The sequence below is a fragment of the Amblyomma mixtum genome, chromosome 8 (genome assembly GCF_055824585.1).
Source record: "Amblyomma mixtum isolate Tamu chromosome 8, ASM5582458v1, whole genome shotgun sequence".
NCBI lineage: Eukaryota > Metazoa > Arthropoda > Arachnida > Ixodida > Ixodidae > Amblyomma > Amblyomma mixtum.
Window position 1 is genome coordinate 42637371 of NC_143019.1, and position 14441 is coordinate 42651811.

At 47.5% G+C, this 14441-nt stretch overlaps 1 protein-coding gene across 1 annotated transcript in view; it reads left to right on the top strand.

Annotated features, from left to right (window-relative positions):
* Positions 1-967: 967 nt before the first annotated feature.
* LOC149332253 (neuroglobin-like) overlaps positions 968-14441 on the top strand; it is a 221422-nt gene continuing 207948 nt past the window's right edge. Inside the window, exon 1 of the mRNA XM_089557169.1 lies at positions 968-3760. The gene's annotated coding sequence lies outside the window, so the exon portion shown is untranslated. The remainder of the gene's footprint in view (positions 3761-14441) is intronic.

The window sequence follows — 14441 nt, forward strand, 5'->3', positions numbered from 1 at the left end:
TTACAATGCTATGAACTTGACCCACATATCGGTGCCCTATGAGGAGGCGTTCCGCAATGGCTTCAAACACTGCTAACAAAAATTTGCAGTCTATCGCGTTGTCGGGTAGTGGCGGTGGTGGTGGTGGTGTGACACTTTTTATTAACAGCTTTTATATTAGGAGTTCAATAGGTCCTGGGCCAAGGTGACGAGGGCAGTTGCAGGTTCAGGTCCCGGGAGGCAATCCAGATGGTCCATCGCGTCGTCGGGAGTATCTATAAGCATGAAATGCATTGTGGGAAAAATCCTTTTCCTCTGCTGGCTGCCACTGTCGGGGTGAACTTCGGAATGTTTGGGATAGGTTCGGCTGTGCGGTTATTCTTCGCCGGAATTTGCCGACAAAGATAGCAAAAAGAATTTCGTGCTTAAAAATGTGAAAGGGTGCATGTATGTGAGGCTGCCGGTTTCGCGTCGGAGCCAGTGGCAAGAACGCGACCGATTACTCCAAGGTTGACGTATGGAGCGAGTCACTGAAAGGTAATCGCTGAAAACTGTAGGGCATAACTCCGTACACATTCGGCCCACAAACAAGTTCAGCGGCGGCTATGCAAAACAAATCGCTTTTTGCATAGGACGTGAGCAGCACCAACCCGCTGATTAACAATTCACGCTTTGCTCCAGCTATCATATTTCAATTTTCTTTCAGCGCGCCGCTCCTGGGTGCACTTCCCTCGTGTCTCGCAGATGTCCGAGGTTAAGGGCAACCGGGGCAGAGCGGCACCCGGCCAGCAAAGACAAAGCTGCCCGGCGGCAGCAGCGGCCGACGCCATGTTTCCCGTCAAGTCCGCCAGGGGCGGCTTTTCGCGCTCGCTGAGCGCGCTTCCCGTTGTTCGGTCCGTGGAGAAACGGAGAGGAGGAGGAGGCGGCAGCCGCGAGATCGAGCGCGGAGCGCGCGCACCCAGGCCGGCGCGTTTCCTACCTGACACCGCCGAGAGAGATTCCGGGCGCCCGACGTCGCTAGCGCTGCGCTCCGCAACAGAGGGGGGAGGAGGAGGAGAGCGGAGCTTCTTCTCCTCTCTCTCTACGTCGCAGCGCGCGGCCCTCAAACGGCCGGCAAGCGCAGCAGCCAGCGCGGTTGATTCTTCGCCGTCGCCGCTCACGACGGCGTCGTTTGCGCGCCGTCGAGCCCCTTCACTCTCCCCGTCGCTGACGCCTGCTGCTGGCAAAGGACGACGACGCCACGGAGGCTGCACACCTGGCCTGGCCAGAGAGTCGCCCGTCCTCCTGTTGTGCGCGTGTGCTGCAGCCGGGCCAGTGTTACAGCCGACGAGTGATACAGCGCTCGCGCGCGAGGGCTCTTGTGGTGCCGTCGGTGCTTGTTTCAAAGCCCCCGCCGACCCAGTCTCTGCTGGGCTCTCCTGCGGGCTTTGAGGGCTCCTCGGTCGGTCTTCGACTGGTGCGCGTTGTGGTGGCTGCCGTGAACAGTCCTCGCGCGCCTTGATTGCGAGTGGCGTGGTGTTCACGCGTTTCTCGTTCTCCTTATTTCCCCCCCTCCTTTTAGCTACCGTTATTTTTTTCCGTTGGCGCTTGATAGATTTTCGTTTGTCTCGAGTCCGCCGCCCTTCCCGCGTAGCCACGTCAAGAACCGCTTTCCACCTTTTCGCTTACGTTTTTATCATTTTAAAATAACGTTCAGAGGTATTACAGTCCAGATTATATCAGCGTAGCCGCTCTGTCTGGGCCATATCGCGATACTGCCTTCCCAACTAATTTTTCCTGGAGGCAAGTCTTCATTTTTTTTTTTTATTAAACGTAGCCAACTGCAGCTTAGTGGTTTTCATTTGCCGCGTCCGCTTCAGGCTGCGGTAGTTAGCAGCGTTGCTCTGAGCTTCGGCACAACGTCGAGTCATGAAGAAGCGTGCCGACAGGCTACACGAAAACCGTACAACTTCGTCTCCTTCGCTGGAACGCCACCTTTTCTTCGCGACCTTATCTGCCTTTTAGAAACCGGCACGCATCCGGCGTCAATGTGCGGTTTTGCTGTAGCGTGCTTCGCCGCAAGACGCGTTTAGAGCGAGGCCGACGGAACGGCCGCGACGCTTCGCTTTCAGTCTCTGGAGAGATTAGGATTACACGTGGGCAAGTCGCTCGCAGTTTGCCCCCGTGACTTAGTCGTTCTTTCTCTTTACGAAGCTAAGAAGCTAGTGCGGCCAATGGGTCACTAGGTGGAATCTAGAGGAGCGAGGATTTTCTTTGGGTTTATTGTCGAAAGCGTCCTTTGTCCCGTGAGGTTCCTTTGTTTAGGTTCGCTCTTTTGTTTGTTTTGGTTTTGGCTTTCTTTGCGGCCGTGCGTTTTGTTTTGTTCTTGGTGTTGGAACGACCAGTTTTAATACGTCCCTGTAACACTTTCGCGTATTCTTTGGTACATTTTGTATTTTTATTTCTGTACGACCGTATGACACGCAGTTTTCGTTTGCACGTCTTGCGCTTTTAGTAAGTCGTTTTTGCCACAGGATTGGTGCAGACAATTCCTCCTTGTTTGATTTCACCACTTCGGTTTGCAATTTTTTAATTTCTTTTTTTTTTTTGCGAGCTGTGAAGTAAGCGGCTACTCATAGAAGCGAGCCTTCCAGGGTTATGCTATCTGCCACTTCCCGAAAACGCGACACTTAGTGCACTCTTCCGTGATTCTCCGGGCAACAAAAAGGGGTTTAAACCCCGAGCCTCGCTCACTTTCTCCGCGTTCGCAAAGCCCTCGAACTCACTGTGCTTTTTTTTCTAGCGCTTTCTGAGAAAAAGGAATCGGGGCTGAAGGTGGTATACTCTACATCGGATGATTTTGGCACTTGCAGGAGATTTGGTTGCACATACGCATTCCGCGGCACCCTACTGATTCGAGTCCCATCTGCAGACCGCATATCCTTCTGTTCGCTTCTGAGCCCGTAACCTAGGAATCGTTCTGGTTGCAACTTTTATTTTCTGTAATAGGCGACTCAAGCAACGAGGTAGTGGCTCTGCTTTGAAGATTTGTATTTCGAAAGCGCGCAAACCAAGGCACGTGTTGCACAGAAACACTACATTCGTTAGCATCTATCACTGCCGAGAAGCTGCTAGTTCAACGGCAAGAAAGGCGAAAAGCGCACTCCAATTCATTACTTTTTGTTGAACGTACGGTTCGGAAACCGCGACAAGAGAGGAAAAGTGCTCTACAAAACATTTTTCCCCCCTCCAGGATTCATAACAGGGATCTTCGATCGCGTGTCTGCAACGCGGTTTTATGCTTGCCCCATCTCCTTGAATTGTTGTCTTTTCCAACCTGGTGTCGTTTGAGGAGTGCATAGGACTCTTATAGGCTCTTCTCAGGGGTTCGGTGAAGGCTCGACCTGTTGCTTAGTACGTGCACCGCTGTTTATCGCTTCAACGACCAGCAACAGCCTCCACGCGTACAGAGGAGCCAGCAATAACGCCGCAGCCAACTGCACAGCATCGTCAACACCGTGAAGAAGTTATCTGTAACCTCCCGTGAGAAGGTGCTGTTGTGAGTGAACGTGGTGTTTTTTTTTCTTTCCTCGTGCTGGGCACGCGTATAAGACCGTCAGTAGAGTCGTCTTAGCCGCGTTGACGGCCGGATTTCGTCGTGAAGTGTTGTGGAGAAAGACAGGCTTACCCGAAGCGGAGCCACTAGCGGAGGCGTGTCCAACCCTAGAAGTTGGCTTCGTGCGCATGCCACAGCGTCTACACTCTCGCACTGCTTATCGGATTACACGGAACTCTCGAACAGGTGAGTCCCACCCTCAAGTGGTGCATTTCATTCAAATCTGCGCTTCGTTTTCTTACAGCTATTCGGTAGCCTGTGTCACTCTGGTTTGTCTAAAAGCAGTATTTGCTCACCGCTGCAAAAATAACTACGACGAAGCGTAATGCATACGTAGGTTCCCCACAGCGAAAAAAGTTCTATGATGCAATAACCTAACACAGGCGCCAGAAAAATGTAATAGAAATTGTGTGATATTGAATGGAACTGGTGTGAGAACTGTATGATTTTTCAAAAAAGAATGGTAGCCGTTGGCTCAGTGGTTATGGCACTCGGCTGCTGCCCCGAAAGACGCGGGTTCGATCCCGGCCGCAGCGGTCGAATTTTGGTGGAGGAGAAATTTTAGAGGCCCGTGTAATACGCAATGTCAGTGCACGTTAAAGAACCACAGGTGGTCGAAACTTCCGGAGCCCTTCACTACAGCGTTCCTCATATCCTCGGTCGCCTTGTCGCGTTAAACCTCCAGAAAAAAAGTGAATGACATTTGTATGAAAAAGTATGATAACTGTATGAGATTTGTACGACAAACCGTATGAGGTAATTTCATTAGACAGATTTTTCACTAAGGTTCTTAAACAAAAATACCGTTTTGTGTAAACCAGAACACACACTGTTGCCGTTTCTATAGATTCACCAACGGGCTAATCGACGGGGTTACTGTTGTCACGTGACTAGTCTCAGCAAGTCCACGTTAGGGAGCTGGTAGCCTAGACATCTCAGGTTGCAGTAATAGCGTACGCGGGGCGATGCAGTTTAGCTCGCGCTTGAAGCTTGCTGATGATATCATCGAGCCACACTGGAATGCAAATAAATATATTAAACAAAATGCGCGTGTTTTCGCATTTCTGCCTTCACCTATGCGAACAGCTGGCACGTCGTGTCAAGTACTCGACAAAAAAAAAAAAAACTAGAAAAAACATGTGCGCTTTTTAGCCCAGCCCAGTTGTAAACAACATTGGAGAGGACCCTCACGAAATGCTGCAGGTAATCTCTAGGGATCCATTTCAACAAAAAGGAAGTTTAGTAGTCAAAAGGTTTCAACATATGAAATCCGTATCTTGCTCGACCTGGGCGGAGAATTTACCCGCCATGCATAGTGGGTGCGAAATAAAAGCAAAGGCCCCCTGGTATTGGCCGTTATAAGCCGCATTTCGAGATGTGCGCGTGCAGCGACTGCAAAAAAGTTTCCGTCTTCTTCCGTGCTCTCTTTACGTGCATGAAATTAATCTTCGCACATAAGCTTACGTTTATAACAGTGCCGAAGAAGCCAGCGTAGGATGCAGCCGCGCAATTTCATGTTGTACGCAAATGATTCGCGCGTGTCCAACATTCTTGGATACAAATTTTGAATACTCTAAAACTGTAAGGCACTGTTATAGAAATATTGAAGGTAATAGTTCATTCTTCCGATGTGTAGTGAAATATTTTAAAGTTCTTCCATTGCTCGCATCGAGCAGTCAAGACTGCCATAGAAAACCAGTGGGGAACGCTTTTGACACACGTTAACAGCAAAAAAAAATTCAAACCTGCTGACGGGAGGCCTGCGGATATATTGGTTGTTGTTGTGAAATCTTACAATATATGCAAAAATTGTGTCCATAAATTCTCTCCCGTTCAAAGATTCATTTGTCCAGAATTGTTCGACATGTTGCCGCTCAAAATGGTCTTAAAATTTAAAATTTCGCCTCATCGTGGATTCAAATAATTCATCATTGCTTGACAGTCATATATGCCCATGATAAATTTACTCTGTGGCGTAATGAAAGTACTCCGAATTTCGCCTGCATAGCAAATAGTGGAAAAGCTTTCGTATTCAGTATATTTGAAGTGCCCAGCCGCGGTGGCTCAGTGGTTACGACGCTCGTCTGCTGACCCGAAAGACGCGGGTTCGACCCCGGCCGCGGCGGCCGAATTTCGATGACGGCGAAATTCTAGAGGCCCGTGTGCTGTGCGATGTCAGTGCACGTTAAAGAACCCCAGGTGGTCGAAATTTCCGGAGCCCTTCACTACGGCGTCCCTCATATCCTGAGTTGCTTCGGGACGTTAAACACCAATAAACCAAACCAGTATATTTGAAGTCATATGTTTTACAAACAGGGACGAGCGCTACTAGAAATGAAGTTCGGAAGGGTAGCGGATCGGGCTAGTTGGTGCAGATTTGACATTTTTCGAAGCGCTAAAACAACAAGGACGCAGAGGGAACAGACAGAGACGAGCGCTGCTAGAAATGAAGTTCGGAAGGGTAGCGGATCGGGCTAGTTGGTGCAGATTTGACATTTTTCGAAGCGCTAAAACAACAAGGACGCAGAGGGAACAGACAGAGACGAGCGCTGCTAGAAATGAAGTTCGGAAGGGTAGCGGATCGGGCTAGTTGGTGCAGATTTGACATTTTTCGAAGCGCTAAAACAACAAGGACGCAGAGGGAACAGACAGAGACGAGCGCTGCTAGAAATGAAGTTCGGAAGGGTAGCGGATCGGGCTAGTTGGTGCAGATTTGACATTTTTCGAAGCGCTAAAACAACAAGGACGCAGAGGGAACAGACAGAGACGAGCGCTGCTAGAAATGAAGTTCGGAAGGGTAGCGGATCGGGCTAGTTGGTGCAGATTTGACATTTTTCGAAGCGCTAAAACAACAAGGACGCAGAGGGAACAGACAGAGACGAGCGCTGCTAGAAATGAAGTTCGGAAGGGTAGCGGATCGGGCTAGTTGGTGCAGATTTGACATTTTTCGAAGCGCTAAAACAACAAGGACGCAGAGGGAACAGACAGAGACGAGCGCTGCTAGAAATGAAGTTCGGAAGGGTAGCGGATCGGGCTAGTTGGTGCAGATTTGACATTTTTCGAAGCGCTAAAACAACAAGGACGCAGAGGGAACAGACAGAGACGAGCGCTGCTAGAAATGAAGTTCGGAAGGGTAGCGGATCGGGCTAGTTGGTGCAGATTTGACATTTTTCGAAGCGCTAAAACAACAAGGACGCAGAGGGAACAGACAGAGACGAGCGCTGCTAGAAATGAAGTTCGGAAGGGTAGCGGATCGGGCTAGTTGGTGCAGATTTGACATTTTTCGAAGCGCTAAAACAACAAGGACGCAGAGGGAACAGACAGAGACGAGCGCTGCTAGAAATGAAGTTCGGAAGGGTAGCGGATCGGGCTAGTTGGTGCAGATTTGACATTTTTCGAAGCGCTAAAACAGCAAGGACGCAGAGGGAACAGACAGAGACGAGCGCTACTAGAAATGAAGTTCGGTAGGGTAGCGGATCGGGCTAGTTGGTGCAGATTTGACATTTTTCGAAGCGCTAAAACAACAAGGACGCAGAGGGAACAGACAGAGACGAGCGCTACTAGAAATGAAGTTCGGAAGGGTAGCGGATCGGGCTAGTTGGTGCAGATTTGACATTTTTCGAAGCGCTAAAACAACAAGGACGCAGAGGGAACAGACAGAGACGAGCGCTGCTAGAAATGAAGTTCGGAAGGGTAGCGGATCGGGCTAGTTGGTGCAGATTTGACATTTTTCGAAGCGCTAAAACAACAAGGACGCAGAGGGAACAGACAGAGACGAGCGCTGCTAGAAATGAAGTTCGGAAGGGTAGCGGATCGGGCTAGTTGGTGCAGATTTGACATTTTTCGAAGCGCTAAAACAACAAGGACGCAGAGGGAACAGACAGAGACGAGCGCTGCTAGAAATGAAGTTCGGAAGGGTAGCGGATCGGGCTAGTTGGTGCAGATTTGACATTTTTCGAAGCGCTAAAACAGCAAGGACGCAGAGGGAACAGACAGAGACGAGCGCTACTAGAAATGAAGTTCGGAAGGGTAGCGGATCGGGCTAGTTGGTGCAGATTTGACATTTTTCGAAGCGCTAAAACAACAAGGACGCAGAGGGAACAGACAGAGAGGATGTTAAATCTGCGCCAACTAGCCCGATCTGCTACCCTTCTGAATGCTGAACAAGTTCTTGTCCTTTCACTGAATTTTGGCTTTCTTCCGCGAAAATTTGCAAGCAAGTTATGCATTGCGGTTATCATGTAAACCTCGTCCACTGGCAGTAAAATTCACAATTCATGCTTGCGAGGGGAATCGAGCGTTCTCTCTTCCAGATCAGCCGTCTCGGGCACCCGCATAATGAAAATTTATTTCTCACGCGCCACCATTCTACTGTAAATCAAATACAGCTTCCGAAAAATCGCTTATTTACCTGATTGTTTTATAACTGTTCAATAATAACTTTGATAAAATTTCAGCAGCTCCTCGTAGCTGCATCAGTTGAACGACTCAGGAACGAAGCTGTTGGATTATCTATTAGTTAACATTTTTAGTCGCCGCTTCAATGCCAGCATTTCGTCTGTCTTCACAGACTTCGAGTTATACTGTATTATTTTCTGTATTCCAAAACTGCCTACATTCGCGAACAATGTTCTGCACATTTAATCTCATTTTAAACTTCCGCGGTGATAAATAAAAATAAAGAAACACGAAAATGATGTATACAAACTGTCATTTCAGCTAAATCACTGCCCACATATGCTCAAGCTTATGATGGAAAAATTGTATCGTGTGTTATTTTAGAGAAGGCGCGGGGGTTTCTTGCCTTTTTGTGGACAGTGCTTTAAGGCACCATTCCTCTTAATTCTGTTATTAATCGATAGAATTAGAAGCTCTATGGGGCCCAAATGCGCTGTAGGTACTAACACTCGCCTATTGGCTGGTGGAAGGTGACGTCACAAGACTGGATAATTCCGATTGGCTGGGGAGAATGGACGTCACCGGACCTAATAATTGCCATTGGTTCAAGAGAAGTGACGTCATCAGAACGGATGATGCCCATTAGATGGACGGACGTGACGCCACTTCCAACAAAGGCAACATTACCATCTAATACTATCACATAGCCAGCGTATAATGGGATTAGGTGTCCTTGGGAGTTTTTTTTTCTTCATCAAGCCTGCTAGAAAGAGAGTAACCGCCCTTGCTTTCGGCGAGAAAAACTCCTTCATTTACATTTAGTTCATTGAAATTGAAAAAAAAAACGTGGTACGAGTCAACGCCGCTTGTAGTTTCTCTGGAATAGCGGCACACACCACGTTTTGTAGTCAGAACAGTCTCTTGCCACTGGGACGCAAATAAGCTTCGGTCCCACCGTCTTCGCACGTGCTCAAACTGTCTCGCCCAGCCTTGGGCCCCAAAATAAAATCTGGCGCGGAGTGCCGCGGAAACAGGCCTGACTCAGTGAGCGCCATTTCCGAAGGGGACACCGCTCACAACTGCTTTTTGTTTCACTTATTTTTTCTTTACGCCGCTTCTAATTTACGCGAACAACAGGTTGTGTACAGATTAATCGTGAGGTGTCGAATGTACGGCACGATCAGGCTAAAGCTTGTGCCTCTAGGGTTTCTGCAGTCCGGACCATGTCGTAAAGAAAACAAACTTTACTGTCGTCGCAGCAGATGTTTGTAATAATAAGGCTATAAACTTGTAGTCACTACAGAATACTCTGTTGTATCATGCGATATTTTATCCCAGCGACATAACTACAGATAAGTGCTACAAAAAAAAATACAACACTACTGCTGAAAATTATGCAATGCTACAGAAAAATCTGTCGTTACGATAAAAGGACAAAGAATTTTGGCGCATTTTGGGCTAGATTTTGTCTTTTTTTTTTGACTGGGTAGATTAACAAGTACGAGCGCTGAAATTTTCTTGCACATTTTTAACCCCAAGATAATTAAACATTAGGAGGAGACATCACACCAGTTTTCCCAGAACTGCAGCCTTAGTGCGATTTAGTGAGACCTTCACACACGTATGGCGTTTCTTGACGCATATCTGTAAATGCGTGTAAAGGTATCTCTTCTTGATCCAAATCTGTTGACACGTGACTGTTTGAAGCCCGTGCCTTGGTGCATGGGTGGAAATGAAGCTTTATATAAGCTATCTTAGTCAAATACAGGTACAGCATGTGCAAGTAAAGATTCGCCATGTTCCCTCACCACGCCCGTGTTCTCCTTTTGCATTACTGTGTCTTTCATGGATAAGCACCAACACGACCAGATACAAACACTTCTTGCAGAAATTTCTTCGAGTCCTTATGCGATTTTCCTCTATAAGCTTTTCACGCTCAAAGAGCGTGCTATTTTTTGATTCGTGGGTGCTTGAAACCGGTATTCACTCTGAGCGTCTGAATATCCAAAGCTTTATTGATAGCTTGTCACAGCTCGCCTTCCTCTTCAGTTGGACTCCACAGGCGAAAGAACTTGATCCAGAACAGAAAGCCGAACGCGATCGCATGCCAGACGTCTCGACGCGAACAAAACCTCACGCGTCACTAACCCGTAGCTACGGCGAACCAATAGCCGGCGGCTCTTTGCTGCACGCAGTATCTCTTCGTTTGTTTCGAATGCCTCAGCGACGCGAAGAATGTCGGCACTCTATACGCAGCTTTCGCGAGCCGTGCGTCATGTGAGCACTTGCGTGCAGTATACCGAGAGCTATCTGCTCCATTTCATCGGTATGAGCAACGTACGTGTGTGAGCGCTGATTTGATGTTGTTGTAGTTAAAGGGCATTTTAAACAGCGGCCAATGTCCGAAGGACATCGACTTTTTAAACGGTGCAGTCGCTTCAATTTGCGAATCGAGTGAGCACCGCAATGCTTAACGTGAGCGGGCGGCGGCTGTTTACTGGTACCTTATGTCCAACATCCTTGGACAAAAATTTCAAAAATGCGAAAATTGAAAGTTACTGTTATGGAAATATTGAATGTCTATTGTTCTGATATGGAGCGAAACCTTTCTTTTAAAGTTCCCCATCGCTTGCGTGGAGCTGTTAACACTGCCGTAAAAAGCCAATGCGGACCGCTTTTGACGATAGTAAAAGCGTGCAGTCCTGCCGACGGACTGCATATATATCAGAAGATATATTGATTTTTATAGTGGAATCTTACAATACATGAAAAATTGCGTTCATAAACTCCTTCCCGTTCAAAACTGCTTTTGTTCGGAATTGTTGGGTATGTTTTGTGATGCCCGTTCTAAAAGAAATTGTATTGGCGTTAGGCGCACTTTACTGTGAACTGTTTTAGGACGTACAGTGAGCGTTCGTAATAATTCTTGTACAGGTTATGAGAATTTCTTCAGTTTGGCTTTACTGCACTGCGAGCTAAATCTAGAAGTTTTTAACGATAAGTTGTCCCCACGACAAAAGCGGCCGCACACACCACCCTTCTCCCTCAACTCACGTCATTTCTTTTTGATTGGTATTGTAAACATACCTCTAAGCGATTAAATTCATGCAAACGGGCCACTTTTTTTTTTTTGTTGATGCAGCCAGCACCAAGAAGACAACTTTGGTTGAAAGATGAAAACCATGTATGCTTTGGACCATGTTCCAGTTGTAACTGGCATTGGGAGGACCTTTGTTTTCTTCCGCTGCATTTCCAGCGTATTCTTAATTTGCTCCAGCTAGTGTTCAGGAAAGTGTTCAGGAAGCTTCAGCTACTACAATACTCCGAAGGTGCTACATAAGGTAACCTCAGTGTGCATAGGGCAACCGCCTTCGCATTTCTGACTGATCAAAGAGGCCCCGACGGTATATCGACCTGACTCTTTCAGCTGCAGCCGCCGCGGTGGCTCAGTGGTTATGATGCTCAGCTGCTGACCTGAAAGACGCGGGTTCGATCCCGGCCGCGGCGGTTGAATTTCTTTGGAGGAGAAATTCTATAGGCCCGTGTACTGTGCGATGTCAGTGCACGTTAAAGAACCCCTGGTGGTCGAAATTTCCGGAGCCCTCCACTACGGCGTCTCTCATAGCCTTAGTCGCTTTGGGACGTTAAACCCCATAAACCAACCAAACCAACCAGCATTTCAGCTGCTATCTATGAAAGCATCTCCAAAAGCGAGTTTCCGCTAACAGCAAGGACTACTTCAGCGCACGTTTATAGCAGGCTACACAGAAAGGGCCTCCTGTCTCAGGAATCGTTTAACGTTGCTTTAATGACTACGGTGGCGGGTTCATTGGGACAGGACCATGTGCCAGGCAGCATTATTAATGACGGGTGGACAGAACGCGTGTTCCCTACAGCATCCAATGTGTTTGGCTGCGACCTGATACTCCATGTTTTGGTTGTTACGATAAGCAGCTTCAGGCTGACAAGTTCTCAATACCGTGTACTGCCACTGAAGCATTGGGTCACGTGTACATGGCGCCGTAACAATCTTATCTGCAGCTAAATGCTGCCACCCATGTGCGGCCGCCATCAAATTGTCTTCGTGCTTCTCTACTTAAAGAGAAACTGTTCACATATGACTCTTTCGAACGTTTGTTCGCTGCAAAATCTAACATTAGAGCCTTTAGTGACCCTGTTGGCGTTTGCTCAGAAACAAAGAGGCGCTTTCGTTGCTGAGAAATTTGGAGCCAAATTTTCAATACTCTTTCTCGCCATTCGAATTAAAACTCTCGACATCGGTGATGGCGTTGATCGTCGTGGGCATGCTTCGCTTAATCTTCCACGTTTAATGTTTGTTTCCTTCTTAGCTGTGCGACAGAAGAGTTCGAACGGTAGCTGTGCGAAAATATGCCACTGTACACAAATATGCCTCTCCCTTAGCTAGGAGAGTACCGTTCCCACTTACAGCCACTACACTCGACTTATCTCTGTCTGCCGTCCCCCTGCATGAAAATTCTGTCGCGTGTATGAAGCCTCAGCTTGGCGTAAACGCATTCATTAGAGTAAAAGTGTCAAAGTAATCAACGTCGTGTCCAACATTATCTGGCAAAAGTTTTGAATATTGGAATATTGTAAGGTAGAGTTATAGAAATATTGAATCTAATGGCCCATTTTTCCGATGTGTTGCAAATTCTTGAAACTTTCTCCATCAGTCGCATCGAGCAGTTAACACTGACATCGAACACCAATGGGGATACACTTCTGGCGATGGCAAAAACGTTAATAGCCAAGAAATGTAAGCCTGTCGACAGTATATCTGCGGATATATTGGTTGCTATAGTGAAATCGTAGAATATATGAACAAAATTGCGTTCATAAACTCTTTCTCGTTTCAAAAGTGCTTTTGTCCAGAATTGTTCGGTATGTTGCGAAATCCATCTGCTTTCACAGACTTGTTGCATCAGATGTCTGATCGTCTCGCAATCACTTCTTACTTTAAATAGCTGCGTACTCAGTGAAAGCGGCCTCTTTTCGTCCCAAACTTGTAATCCATCGATGCTGGCCAGGTTCAATTTGTCCTTAGTATTTCTTTTAGCCCTAAGGTCTCTTTCTTCTCCGTTCGTGTTATTTTTTCCTCTTTTCCAAATGGCTCCTCATCCCCCGGTGCCGGAAACAATGTGTTCTTCTTGCATAAGGCTTTCGGGGCGCCTTCTGCCCCGGGTCTTCGGCTCACGGTCCACACTGCACAGAAGTGCAAATATGGCGCGCAAACTTCGATCCCCGCCAAACTCATTACGCAGCCTTCACTCATTGACGGGGAAAAAAAGTTATCCGTCTCTTTCCTCGCTTCAGCCTGCGTCGTCGTCGTCTTGTGTATACCACCCTTCTTCGTCATGCGAGCCCGAGAACCTTGAGCAACGAAAACTTCTCGGATGGCGAGCGCCATGACGTCAAATAGATTGCGCCTTTCAAAGCTGTAGTTACTTTCATCGCGGCTCTGCCCCCTTCGTTTATTCCTCGTGCCCGCGGGTAGCGGAAAAAGAACAAAGCGAGAGGGAAATGGGAAAAGGCTGGAACAAACGAAGAGAGAAGATAACTCGTAGCCCGTTTCATTCTTTCTTCCGGGCCGCCTCGAGAACGTGCGTATATCGTCGAAGACCTCGCACGCCTATAGTAATGAGCCATTTCTGCTCCGTGACCCTGGTACTTATAAATCGCCCGCGGTCTGAAGGCGCTATAACGAAGGGCTGAGAATTTATACGCCTGGCCTACCGTTCCGTTTTCCCGCTGTTTCGTTTTTTTTTTTTCTTTGCGGGAGCTTTAAGAGGAACTATGCGCGGATCTACGAAAACTGTGGTGGTTAAAGTGCGTTCCTTCTTCCGTGGAGATCAGAGAGCAGAATTCTTGCCGAAGTTTCTATTGCTGTTTTTCTTCTTTCTTTTTTTTTCTGGTCCCACGGAATAATAATAGAAAAGATTTGATTGTGAGCCACCTATAGAACTATTCAGAAGAATGGAAATCGCGTCACGATAATAAAATTTACGGACTGCCTACAAAACACACAACAACTCAGAGTAATGCCATTGGAAAGGACGACATTTGGCTGTAGTCCAGGGTCCTGTTTCGTAATCCAAGTGCAGTGCTTCCCGCAGGAAAAGCTACACCACTCATAACTCAATATCCAGCATGGTCGATCTATATTTCCCAGTGTCTTGTCATCAGCACCAGCAATTAACAAGTCCTACGTCATCGTTCATCTCTCGGGTGTCTAAAAGGAGTTCTTGCTAAAAACTTCGATTCCACGGGGCGGCAGAAGTTAGTGGGGACACATGCACGTCACCTGTGCTCATTTGAAGGCCTGAATGGCATAAATGGTGCACTTCATCATTGAAAGCTAGGCTGGTTATTTGAACCAATTATCACTAATCGAATACCACAGGAGCACGGCAAGTTATGTGGCAAGACTGCTGGTTCTCAACCAACTATA